Below are 14,115 nucleotides of genomic sequence, written 5' to 3'. Positions count from 1 at the left end.
TATTCATTTCTACAGCTAGCAAGTCACTGTCAATAAGCACTTTGATCTCCACTGGGTTTCACCGACCTCATCCGCACTCTAACACAACCTACGTAACAGGCCTGCAGCAGTACTGAGGGATTTTCTCGCCAGTGCTTTTGCAAACTGTATATACATTGGTAGGCAAATGTTTGGGCACCCTGTTCAAAATTTCTGTTATTCTGAATAGTTAACTGAGTGGACGATGAACTGATCTCCAAAAGTCATAAAGTTAAAGATGAAACATTCTTTTCAACATTTTAAGCAAGGTTAGTATATTATTTTTGTTTTAACAATTTTAGAGTGAGAAAAAAGGAAAGGAGCACCATGCAAAAGTATGGGAACCACAAGAGATTTGAGCTGTCAGATAACTTTTACCAATTACCTTTTTAATTACCTTGTTAGGGCTATGGCTTGTTCACAAACTTCATTAGGAAAAGCCAGGTGTTGCAAATTTCAAAGCTTTATAAATACCCTGACTTCACAAACCTTGTCTCAACAATCAGCAGCCATGGGCTCCGCTAAGCCCCTGCCTAACTCTCTGAAAATTAAAATACATGATGCCCACAAAGCAGGAGAAGGCTATAAGAAGACAGCAAAGCGTTTTCAGGCAGCCGTTTCCTCAGTTCGTAATGTAATTAAGAAATGGCAGTTAACAGGAATGCTGGAGGTCAAGTTGAGGTCGAGAAGACCAAGAAATCCTTCTGAGAGAACTGCTCGTAGGATTGCTAGAAAGGGAAATCAAAACCCCCATTTGACTGCAAAAGACCTTCAGGAATATTTAGCAGACTCTGAAGTGGTGGTGCACTGTTCTACTGTGCAGCAACACCTGCACAAATATGACCTTCATGGAAGAGTCATCAGAAGAAAACCTTTCCTGCATCCTCACCACAAAACTCAGCATCAGAAGTTTCCAAAGGAACATCCAAACAAGCCTTATGCATTTTGGAAACAAGTCCTGTGGACTGATAAAGTTAAAAAAAGAACTTCTTGGCCGCAATGAGCAAAGGTATGTTTGGAGGAAAAAAGGTTCAGAATTTCATGAAAAGAACACCTCTCCAACTGTTAACCATGGGGATGGATCGATCATGCTTTGGGCTTGTGTTGCAGCCAGTGGCACGGGGAATGTTTCACAGTTAGAGGGAAAAATGAATTAAATTCAATACCAGCAAGTTCTGGAAGCAAACGTCACACCATCTGTAAAAAAGCTGAAGATGAAAAGAGGATGGCTTCTACAACAGGATAATGATTGTAAACAGACCTCAAAATCCACAATGGACTCCCTCAGGAAGCGGAAGCTGAAGGTCTTGCCATGGCCCTCACAGTCCCACGACCTAAACATCAACTTAATCTGTGGATAGACCTCAAAAGAGCAGTGCATGCAAGACAGCCCAAGAATCTCACAGAACTAGAAGCCTTTTGCAAGGAAGAACAGGCAAAAATCCCCAAACAAGAATTGTAACTCCCTTAGCTGGCTACAGAAAGCATTTAGAAGCTGGGATACTTGCCAAAGGGGTTGTTACTAAGTACTGACCATGCAGGGTGCCCAAACTTTTGCTTTGGGCCCTTTTCCTTTTTTGTTATTTTGAAACTGTAAAAGATGGAAATAAAAGAGTAATCTTGCTTAAAATATTAAAGAATGTGTCATCTTTAACTTTTGCCTTTTGGAAATCAGGTCATCGTTTTACTCACTTAGCTATTCACAGGAACAGAAATTTTGATCGGGGTGCCCAAACGTTTGCATGTCACTGTATGCAATTTTCTTGCTAAATGGTGCTTTAAAAAGTTGGACTTCCAAATATCATATAACCATATAACAACCACAACACGGAAACAGGCCATTCCGGCCCTCCTAGTCCGTGCCGAACTCTTAATCTCACCTAGTCCCACCTACCCGCACTCAGCCCATAACCCTCCACTCCTTTCCTGTCCATATACCTATCCAATTTTACCTTAAATGACACAACTGAACTGGCCTCTACTACTTCTACAGGAAGCTCATTCCACACAGCTATCACTCTCTGAGTAAAGAAATACCCCCTCGTGTTTCCCTTAAACTTTTGCCCCCTAACTCTCAAATCATGTCCTCTCGTTTGAATCTCCCCTACTCTCAATGGAAACAGCCTATTCACGTCAACTCTATCTATCCCTCTCAACATTTTAAATACCTCGATCAAATCCCCCCTCAACCTTCTACGCTCCAATGAATAGAGACCTAACTTGTTCAACCTTTCTCTCCTCTTCTTCCCACTTGCAAATTATTCAGCAACTTTTGCATGACCACAATGCATACAGGTAACACCAGTTTCTGTATTTTACATAAATATTTCCCCTGAACCCTCCCTCAGGTGACTGACAATGATGAACTCGGTGATGACAATCCCAATGAATATGAAGGGAAGGGCAGTAGACGGTCTCAAAATCCACAATGGAGTACCTCATGGGGCACAAGCTTAAGGCTTTGCCATGGTCCTCACAGTCCCCCTGACCTAAACATCATCGAAAATCTGTGGATAGACCTCAAAAGAGCAGTGCATGCAAGACGGCCCAAGAATCTCACAGAACTAGAAGCCTTTTGCAAGGAAGAATGGGCAAAAATCCCCAAACAAGAATTGAAAGACTTTTAGCTGGCTATAGAAGGCATTTAGAAGCTGTGATACTTGCCAAAGGGGTTGTTATTAAGTAATGACCATGCAGGGTGCCCAAACTTTCGCTTTGTTTGCTTTCCCTTTTTTGTTATTTTGAAACCGTAAAAGATGGATATAAAAGAGTAATCTTGCTTAAAATATTAAACAATGTGTCATCTTTAACTTTTGCCTTTTGGAAATCAGGTCATTGTTTCACTCGCTTAGCTGTTCACAGGAACAGAAATGTTGACCAGGGGTGCCCAAACTTTTGCATGTCACTGTATGCAATTTTCTTGTTGAATGATGCTTTAAAAAATCGGACTTCCAAATATCGCTCCCCTTCTTCCCACTTGCAAATTACCCAGCAAATTTTGCATCACCATAATACACACAGGTACCAGTTTCTCTATTGTTCATAAATATTTCCTCTGAACCCTCCCCCAGGTGGCTGACGGTGGTGAACTCCGTGATGGCAATGAATATGAAGGGAAGGGCAGTAGTTTGTCTCACTGGAGTCTGGCACATTTGTGATCTGAAAGCTACTTGCTGCCCAGGGCAAAGTTGTTTGATATCATTATGTACCCAGAGAGAATGGGCCAAAACATGTCCTCACGTGTAGAAAACTCCAGAACAAGAGCAGGCAGAACAAGCAACACACACAAAATGCCGGAGGAACTCAGCAGGCCGGGCAGCATCTATGGGAAAGTGTACTGATGCTGAGTTCCTCCGGCATTTTGTCTGTGTTGCTTGGATTTCCAGCAGCTGCAGATTTTCTTTTGCTGCGGTTGGAGGCAGAACAAAGGTGATTTTCTCAACAGCTGATAGAAAGATTTTGTTCTCTTTTTCCGAGTACCTAATCCTTGCATTCAGATAGCTGGAGCTCAGCTCTGTCTGTGAGATCTATCTGCTCCCGTTCCCTGATTAGCCGGAAGCTCCCCGGGGCCCGTATACGGATCTTGGGGCTGAGAGAGGAAAAAGACCTGGCCTGTGCCGAGTTTGCGGGCCACAGTCTCCGGTTCTCACAGCAATGGTCATTCAATTCGAGTCGAAAAAGTCCTTACCTTTCCGCTCCTCCCGACATTTTGTATACTGCGCGCATGCGTAGTTATCGGACACGGCAGCAACACTGCGCCTGCGCATTTGATCGGTGCTTCAAACGACAGCGAAATTTTACATGCGCGGCTTTATGGGTAATCATGGTGCCATTAAAATTTTCTGCAAGCACCTGTTCCGTTTCCAGATCTCAGTTTTTTTTTGTGTGTAGAAAACTCAGTAGCTTTTTTAACGCAGAAAGCAGCTCCCATAATCGATACGCTCAATATCAACAGGCATTTAGTGTATCTAATGCCAAAGTACAATCCTCTTACAAATGCAGATGTGAAAGAAAAGAGATTCTGCTTTTGCTGGAAATACAAAGACGCACACACACAAAATACTGAAGGAGCTCTGCAGTTCAGGCTGCAACTAAGCAGAGGAGTACACAGTCTAGACATGCTGAAGGGGCTCGGATTAAATGCTGTCCATTTAACTTGACAGATAGACCTCAGTATGTGCGGTTGGGAGACTGTAGGTCTGACACGGTGGTGAGCAGCACAGGAGCGCCGCAGGGAACCGTACTCTCTCCGGTCCTGTTCACCCTGTACACATCAGACTTCCAATATAACTCGGAGTCCTGCCATGTGCAGAAGTTCGCTGATGACACGGCCATAGTGGGGTGTGTCAGGAATGGACAGGAGGAGGAGTATAGGAAACTGATACAGGACTTTGTAATATGGTGCAACTCAAACTACCTGCGTCTCAATATCACCAAGACCAAGGAGATGGTGGTGGACTTTAGGAGATCTAGGCCTCATATGGAGCCAGTGATCATTAATGGAGAATGTGTGGAGCAGGTTAAGACCTACAAGTATCTGGGAGTACAGTTAGACGAGAAGCTAGACTGGACTGCCAACACAGATGCCTTGTGCAGGAAGGCACAGAGTCGACTGTACTTCCTTAGAAGGTTGGCGTCATTCAATGTCTGCAGTGAGATGCTGAAGATGTTCTATACGTCAGTTGTTGAGAGCGCCCTCTTCTTTGTGGTGGCATGTTGGGGAGGAAGCATTAAGAAGAGGGACGCCTCACGTCTTAATAAGCTGGTAAGGAAGGCGGGCTCTGTCGTGGGCAAAGTACTGGAGAGTTTAACATCGGTAGCTGAGCGAAGGGCGCTGAGTAGGCTACGGTCAATTATGGAAAACCCTGAACATCCTCTACATAGCACCATCCAGAGACAGAGAAGCAGTTTCAGCGACAGGTTACTATCGATGCAATGCTCCTCAGACAGGATGAAGAGGTCAATACTCCCCAATGCCATTAGGCTTTACAATTCAACTGCCAGGGCTTAAGAACTTTTTTTAAAAGCTATTATTAATGCTTTTTGAGTTAGTGATTTAGATGCATATCATATTATTACTGAGTTAAGTATTGTATGTAATTAGTTTTTGCTACAACAAGTGTATGGGACATTGGAAAAAAGGTTGAATTTCCCCATGGGGATGAATAAAGTATCTATCTATCTATCTATCTATCTTATTCCTCTCCACATTTGCTGACTGATCTGCTGATTACCTGCAATGTTTTGTAGAAATTAACCATTTTGTTTTTCAATTAACCAGTTTCCAAATGTTTCTCATCTTTCATTCATAGCCACATCCTACTGGTCTGCTTCCTCTTCCTCCTCCTGCTCGTAACCTCCAGACCCCATCTCTTTCCGGAGCCCCAAAGCCCTGACTCAGGCTGGCAACACTTTGGTTTCTGACTCTGCTCCATCGAAGATTCACTCGCTAGTCTGCTGTCAGACTTTAGAGGTGCATTGCAACAGCCTAGGTGTCTGAGGCACAGTCCTTTGAAATTGGTGAAAATGACACAAAATTTGAAAAGAGCAGGGAAAAAGGTGTTTAACCACCTTAGTCCGGAGCCATGGGGAAGGTCAAATACTCAGCGAGCTCATCGTGTTAATTAGCCTGCGGAAAATCATGCAGGAAATTCATGCAGGTGTATCAGATGATGAGAGGCATTGATCGTGTGAAAAGTCAGAGGCTTTTTTCCCCCCAGGGCTGAGCTGGCTAACACGTGGGGGGCATAATTACACACACAACGCTGGAAGAACTCAGCAGGTCAGGCAGCATCCGTGAGAAAGGAGTAGCCAACGTTTCGGGCCGAGACCCTTCATGAGGAATGGGGGGGAAAGAGAAGGCCGAAGCCCAGTAATAGAGATGGGGAGGGGGAAGGGCTAGAGGTGCCAGGTGGAAAACCAATCAGTGGAAAGATAAAGGGGGAGGGGATAAGCATGAAAAGGGGGGAGGGCATAGTTAAGGTGCTTGGAAGTAGCTCAAGGGAGATGTCAGAGATATATATTTTTCATACAGAGAGTGGTGTGTGTGTGAAATGCACTGCCAGCGACGGCGGTACAGACGGATACAATAGAGTCTTTTAATAGAATCTTAGAGAGGTACATGGAGCTTAGGAAAATAGAGGGTTCTGTGGTAGGGTAAATCCAGGCATTTTCTAGAGTTGGTTACATGGTCGGAACAACATTGTGGGCCGAAGGGCCTGTAATTTGCTGTAGATTTCTCTGATTCTAAGAAATTCAAGGGAAATCTCTTCTCCCACGGAGTGGTGACAAGTTGCAACAGGGAGAGTGAGAGATAAATTTTAAAATACTAATATGGAACAGAAACCTGGGCAGGGAGCAGATGGGCCGAGTGGCCTCTCTAGTGTACATTGTTAGTTTGGCAGTGACAGTAAGTACCTGCGACTTGGGATTTGATACAGAATTGATTTATCTTTCACAGATCCACAATATTAAAAACCAGTCTAGTTTAAGGCTAACATCAGCAGAACAGACTCCTCCAATGCTCAGTGACCAGGGTTCAGTCCTGGGTGCGATGAGCAGCCGCAAGAACTGCAGAATCTGACAGTAACAGTCCCTCATGAACCTGCAGCTGCCTTCAGTCACCGTGATGGTTAAACATTTAACACGGAGCTGCTTTGAACTTCCTCCCTGATGTGAAGTTGCTGGTGTTGCAGCAGCTGGGATGATTGAGTAAAACTCTTTGCTCACTCCGGAAAGAAATGTGGCCTCTATTTATTGTGAACTCACCGGAGCATCACAAGGTGGGTTAACTGAATGAGTCTCTTCGCACACATGGAGCAGGTGAACGGCCGCTTCCTAGAGCGAAGCTGTTGGTGTATCTGCGATGGCCGACTGAATCCCTTCCAAACTGAGAGCCAGTGAATGACATCTCACTGCTATCAACCACATGACAACGTATGCAGTCAGATCAAGGATATGGACACGTGTTCGGGCTCTCCTTGTAGCGAGTGGGGCGCTGTCTTCTCCCGCATCTCCAACTCCACATTCAAGGATCGGTGGCATTCAAACGCTGGTAAAGGCAACACGTACAACACACTGAAGGAACTCAGCAGGTCGGGCAGCATCCATGGAAACGTTGCGTAGAGGGGGTTTCTTATTAGGTTAAGGGGGTTTCTTCTTTGTGAGGGTATTTTTTTTCTTTTTTGTTACTGCGTATGTTAATCAAATGGCTTCTTTGTTTTGTTAAAAGTAGGAATGCTTCTTTGTTGCGAGAGAGTGCTGGAAGCTTGTTTGGGTTAAATTTACTGATAACGAGAATTGTATTCATTTGTTAACCAATTGGGATTAATGTTATTCTCTCTCTTCTGGGTCTGTAAGCTATTGTTGGTGGGCTTTTGGGGAGTCAGCACGAGGGGGGTGAGAGAGAGAGAGAGGACGCGATGCTGTAAGCTGGGTGAGGAACGGACTCCGAGTGGGGGTCCGAGGCCAGGAGGTTCGGCGAGGAGAGGAAAAGAGGACTGATGTGCTTGGTTGATCACTTCGGGTGGCCCCGAGCTACTAGTCGAAAAGTTCGGAGGGGATCAAATGGTGGCCAGAAGACTGTTAATTGAGCTCCAACGGTTGTGCACGAAGTGGTTTGGACTTTGATAAGTTTGGCGCCTTTTCTTTATTTTCTTTTCCTTCATATATACTGTATCATTATTAATCACTTAGTTCTAGTAATATTTATAAAGTGTAATCATTTAATCGCATATGGTGTACTCTCTGTTATTTGGCGAGTTGGGGGACATCACACAGCATCCACACAAGCTGACTACCTAGTTTGGCGGGGCCGAAGGCTGCTCCCCCTAGACGGAAGCGAGCTGAACGAGCCTGAGGCCTGCCAGGGGCTACATTGTGGGGGCTCGTCTGGGATTGAAATTTAGCGGGAGCTATGTGATCCCCCTCTTCAACTTATGCATGCTGCAGTGATGGAATACTATTCTGCTTCTGCTGGTGTGCGATTGCTGGTTATCACTGCACGCGTGTTCGGTGGGGTGGCTGTTGTTAGCCCGGAGGTCGTTGTTCGAGTTCAGACTAGCGCTGACGAAATGGTGGTGGGACCATGGGCTGTCCATACTGTTAGGAGAGTAAAGAACGACAGGTCGGGATATTTCAACTCTGATTGTAGGAACACGGTTGTAGGAATAATGTCCAGCCCTAAAATGGCGGAGGCGTGGGCGGAGCGAACCTCTCAGATGTTAGGCGAGTTGCAGTGCTTGGCTGAGGGAAAGCGACAGGGATTGGTTGAGAGTTTGAGTAGGCACGCTGGTGACGTTGTTAGAACTGTCTGTTCCAGTTACCTGGAGGTGACAGCTGCCAGTTATGGGAAAGCGGGAGAAAATGCGTTTGGTTCGACTGGAATTCAAATGCCACAGCTGGGGGGCTTACCATATCTGTGGCAGGAAAATGGTGGAAAGTTTCCAGGGTACCGTCTTTGGCTAGGGGGGCAGATAAATTGCTTGCGGTGCCAGGGGGATCTGTGAAGGGGATCAGCTCCTCCCTCAGTTGTTCAGTTGATCCAAGAGGTGTCAGGAAAATTAGAGGCCCAGTGGCGGAACGGCTTGGGGTATCTGTGGGAGCACGTTCCCAGCAATGTACCAAGGAACTTCCGAAAGGAACAGACCCTATTCCTGAAGGCTTAGAGGGACCACGCACTCAGGTGTCGTTACGGATGGATGGATGCCACGTTAAAGCCATCCTCGACACCGGGGCGGTCAATTTGCTGTACAGTTTGTTTTACAACCGGTATTGGAAGCATTTACCCTTGACGACAATGAGGGCACTGGAGATTTGGGGTACCAGTGCCGGTGATTATCCAGACGACGATTATTGTTCAGTGAAAATGGAGTTCTTAGAGGCCAATGCGGGGAGACTGAGGTTCGTGAATCGTCAATGCTGATGTGTCCGGACAATGTTGAGACGGGAAGCGTTTCGATTCTGGAGGGGACCAACACCCTGCTGGTGTGCAGGCGCCTGGGGGCCTGCCCGGAGGAGGCGGGTGAGAGCTGTTTGGAGGCATTGTCGATGCACCCAGAGTTTCGAGCTGCTTGTGAGGACTTGTGTAATAGCATTAGGCCGGTACCGACTTCAAACGAGAGCCGGTGGTGGTACGGCCTGGAGGAAGTATCTGAGGGTGAGACCCTCTTAGTGGACGCTGCGAAAAACCACGAGGGAGGGGAGTTGACCGCTGAAGACACCTCGGTGAGAGAGAGAGGTTGCGGCGACTGGGCCCTGAAGCCGTGGGAGACGTAGGCAGCGTGTGTGTGGATTATATTGCGCTGAAGAGGCGCACTGTCAGTGACCAGAATACGGCCCTGAGGGCCGAAGAGGCGATGGCCTGTCTGAGTGGTGCGAAGTGGTTTAAGGTGCTGGATCTGAGGAGCGGATGTTGCCAGATCCCGATGAGTGAGGCCGACAAGGAGAAGACGGCCTTTATAGGTCCCCTAGGATTCTTCCGGTACGAAAAGATGCCAGAGGGCATATCCGGAGCCCTTACAACCTTCCCGCGGGGCATGTGGAATACCATGGGGGATGTGGGGGTGTCTGGAGTTTTGGCGTATGTGGATGTTCTCCTGGCATTTGGATTTGCCTCGGGAGAATCTGAAGCGAGACTGTTGCAGGAGCGACTGAGAACTAAAGAGCTAAAGCTTTCTCTGGTCACGTGTCAGGTCTGGCGAAGGTCGCAGCTCGTGAGTGACTGTCTCTACGGAATCAAGTTTGATGTGGAGATGGAGAGGCCAAATTCTCATCAGAAACCGGAGAAAGAGATCCGGAATCAGTTGGGAGAACAAGAAAGTTATCTGATTAAGAGTAACAGCAAACTGAGAGCCCGGAGACGGGAGTTTGAGGAGGTGAAGCAATTGCGGACAGATCTTGGAAGAGGGAAGCGGAAGTTTGAAGGGAACCTGAAGATGACCATCGACAGTCCAAATGAAGTGGAAACCCTGAAGGTTGTCCTTGAAGAAGTCATCAGGAAGGAAAAGCTGGAGATAAGTGCAGTGAATACAGAATTGTTGAGACTGTGGCGGGAGTTGGAGGAGCCAGAGAGGAAGCTGATGTCTCGATTGCGGGAGGCTGAAGAGGCTGGGGGAGCAGTGCAGGCCACGTGCTTCCGTTTGGAGAAGATCAAACAGCAGCTACCGATCGCAGAAGTGAGGAAGAATACGGATTCGAAGGATGATGCGCTGGATGTGTGGTACATGCTGCCTTTTGCCAACTTCCCCTCGATTGAGGAAGAGACCTTTGGCCCTTCTACCACTGAGTCAGGTGTAGTGGGGAGGGTTAGCCGTGGACAGCAGGCGGATCAGAGTTGCAAGGGGTTATGAGTGAGAGATTGAGAGAGGAGTTGGCAAGCGGACCCGAGGTATCCCCGGTTGTGTCCGAGCCTGGAGGGTTTTGCTGAAGGGGTACGGAGGTCTCGGAGGGTTAAGGAACTCCCAGATAAGTTGACCTATGTAGCGCCTGAGGAACAGGGCGTGAGGTCTACTGTTTGGGGAGCAATGTCACTGTTTGTGCCTGGGTTAGGGTGTGTATTGGCAGGAAGGGTTGGGGAGTTATTTAGAAGTCATGAGGACATGACTTTTATTTGGTGGGAGCGGAGTGTAAAGGGCGTTTCTTCTTTGTTACTCCGTCTGTTAATCAAAATGGCTTCTTTTTCTTGTTAAAAGTAAGAATGCTTCTTTGTTATAAAAGAGCGCTGGAAGCTTGTTTGGGTTAAAATTTACTGATAACGAGAATTGCATTCATTTGTTAACCAATTGGGATTAATGTTATTCTCTCCTCTGGGTCTGTAAGCTAGTTTTGGCGGGCTTTTGGGGAGTCGGCCCGAGGGGATGAGGGAGGGAGGACGCGATGCTGTAAGCTGGGTGACGGAACCGAGGCCACGTTGTAGATGTACATCTGTACAAAAATGACAGGAAAAATATAAATGGACCGTGAGCAATGGCTACAACCGCGACAGCGCAGGGATCTATCTGCAAATTAACTGTGATTGTGCAGGTAGTTCATTGCATTAGTTTCCATTCAATAGTACCGATTACAGAAACAACATACCATCTCGATTTCAGACCAAACCTAGGTTCAGCAGCAGATTCTATTGGTGCCAGATATTGTTTCAATCAGAAACTATTTCTGCCCAATCAATTCTAAGCGCTGACTATAGACAGCGCAATGCGACAGATTATGTGACCACAGGACAGGGCCTTTCTGTGAAGTTTCTGTCCATATTCAACTTCAATCGACCGCTTAAACGTCGAAGTTTTGCAATTCCCGCGATGTGCTCTTCGGTCAGATTAAAGAATGTTTCAGTGTCGTCAGGGACAGTGAATATGGAGTACAGAAACAGATATAACGGCGGTCTGAAGTTATTTATTTATAAGTCAATTTGCCAGATATTTAAAATATCCATTTTAGTAATGCAGCGAATAATGTTCCATGTTTGCCGGAGCATAGAGAGCAGGTGTTACTGAGGTTAAAGTAATGGAGAACCCTGTCTGTTTACCTATGTCAGTAACCGAGGGATATACTGTGCCCATGATTGTCAGCAGGTTCCTCAAAGTCGTTCTGCACAGCAGCCGCTTCATGTGACGTCACCGCCGACTGTGCGGTGAAGCTCCTGAAGTTTTGAGAGGTAGTTATGCCTCTCAGAATGCAGAATTCTGAGCAGCGCCAGTGTGACCACGGAGTTAATGTTACAATCCGCAGCCGCTTGCCATACTACAATTACCTATCATGGAGCATGAGAGTCTGTGGAACGCTCTGCTACAGTCTGCGGTGGAGGACAAGTCTTGCTTACATCTCAAGCGCAAGTCTATCGTTTCCTGAACGGTCAGGGCATCAAAGGATATAGTGTGAAGACAGGTGTATGGGGTTGCGTGGAATCCGGGATCAGCCATGAACTGGCGGAGCAGACTCGATGGGCTGAATGGCCCAATTCTGACATTTCGTCTTCTGATCTTATGGTCCTCTGGAGCTAGAACTGGAATATGGAGAGTCCTTCATATCCCTCCCGTCCATATGTATTTGGTATTAGATTAATAAATCGGGAAGATGGGGAGTTAGAATCTCTGCTGAAGTTAGAGAAAACACGTTCGACAATTAACTCCCACTCAACAGGAACAAATGTTGACAGTTATTTTCTCAGTGATTCTAGAACTAAAGGAGTCTATTCACGTTCATTATTTAACACAAACATTAAGCCATATTATAGCCATACCATCCGGACAACTGCTGTCGCAAGAAACGCCCTCCTCCGCGGTAAACAGCGGGTTACATTTCACAAGCAGGGGTTGTTGCCCCCACCCAACCGGAATCATTTGTGGAATTTGTCTCCCTGAAAGTCCACGAGACAAAATGACCATAAGACATCGGTGCAGAATCAGCCCATCAGATCCATCGAGTCTGCGCCGCCATTTCATCACGACTGATTCCGTTTCCGTCTGAGCCCCAGTCTCCTGCCTTCTCCGTGCATGCATTCATGCCCTGACCAATCAAGAATCAATCAAACTCTTCCTTAAATATACATAAAGATTTGGCCTCCACAGCAGCCTGTAACAAAGAATTCCACACATTCACCGCTTCCTGGCAAAATAAATGCCTTCCAGAAGGACGCCTCTCCATTGTGAGGTTGCGTCCTCTGGTCTCAGACTCTCCCACCAGAGGAATCATCCTCTCCACATCCACTCCGTCAAACTCTTCAGTCAGGCTTCAATGACGTCACCTCTTATCCTTCTGAAATCCAGTGAATACAGGCCCAGAATCAAACACTTTTCATATGACAAGCCGTTCAATCGCAGAATCGTTTTCGTCAACTTCGTCTGAACTCCTTCCAGGTTCACAGCACTTTTTCTAAGGTAATGGCCTGAACTGCTGACAGTGCGGCCTCACCAGTGCTTTACAAAGTCTCAACAGGACATCTTTGCTTTTATATTCTATTCCTCTTGAAATGAATGCTAATATTGCACCTGCCTTCCTCACCACAGACTCACCCGGAAAACTCACCTTTAGGGAATCCTACACAAGGACTCCCAAATGCATTGGCGCCCTCGTGCTTTTTTCGTAATTTCCCTCCGTTTCGAAAATACCCAATCCTTCCACTTCTTCAACCAAAGTGCCTGACAGTACATTTGCAGACACCGTGATCCAACTGCCATTTCTTTGTCCACTCTCCTAATCTGGCTGTCCGTCCCCCCGTACCTCCTCAACTTCCTCAAAACTACCTGTCCCTCCACCCTTCTTCATATCACCTGAAACTTTTCAACAAGGTAATCAGTTACATCATCCAAATTCTGGCATACAACGCAAAAAGAAGCAGTCCCAACACCTGTCCCTGTGGAACACCACTGGCCATCGCCAGCTAACCAGAATAGGCTCGATTTATTCCCGCTCTTTGCCGCCTACCAATCAGCCACTGATTTATCTATGCCAGAATCTTTCCTGTAATACCACGAGTTCGTTACTTGTTAAGCAGCCTCAGTATAGGAAGGATGTGGAAGCATTCGAAAGAGTACAGAGGAGATTTACCAGGATGCTGCCGGGTTTAGAGAGTATGGATGATGATTAGAGATTAAGGGAGCTAGGGCTTTACTCTTTGGAGAGAAGGAGGATGAGAGGAGACATGATAGAGATGTACAAGATATTAAGATGAATAGATAGAGTGGACAGCCAGCGCCTTTCCCCCAGGGCACCACTGCTCAGTACAAGAGGACATGGCTTTAAGTTAAGGGGAAGGAAGTTCAAGGGGGGTATTAGAGGAAGGTTTTTTACTCAGAGAGTGTTTGGTGCGTGGAATGCACTGCCTGAGTCAGTGGTGGAGGCAGATCCACTAGTGAAGTTTAAGAGACTACTAGACAGGTATATGGAGGAATTTAAGGTGGAGTGTTATATGGGAGGCAGGGTTTGAGGGTCGGCACAACATTCTGGGCCAAAGGGCCTGTAATGTGCTGTACTATTCTATGTTCTATGTATGGAATCTTGTCAAAGGCCTTCTGAAAATCCGAGTACACAGTTTCGATCGATTCACCTTTGCCTCTCCTGCTTGTTATTTCTTCAGATAATTCCAACAGATTTATCAGT

General features: G+C 46.5%; 1 protein-coding gene across 1 annotated transcript in view; it reads left to right on the top strand.

Annotated features, from left to right (window-relative positions):
• The window catches only part of LOC140720323 (uncharacterized), a 56,970-nt gene that overhangs the window by 12,072 nt on the left and 30,783 nt on the right, over nucleotides 1-14,115 (top strand). The window lies entirely within an intron of this gene.

This window comes from Hemitrygon akajei, unplaced genomic scaffold (genome assembly GCF_048418815.1).
Source record: "Hemitrygon akajei unplaced genomic scaffold, sHemAka1.3 Scf000041, whole genome shotgun sequence".
NCBI classification, from domain to species: domain Eukaryota; kingdom Metazoa; phylum Chordata; class Chondrichthyes; order Myliobatiformes; family Dasyatidae; genus Hemitrygon; species Hemitrygon akajei.
The sequence above is the reverse complement of the archived record's forward strand: the minus strand, read 5'-3'. Positions and strand labels throughout refer to the sequence as shown.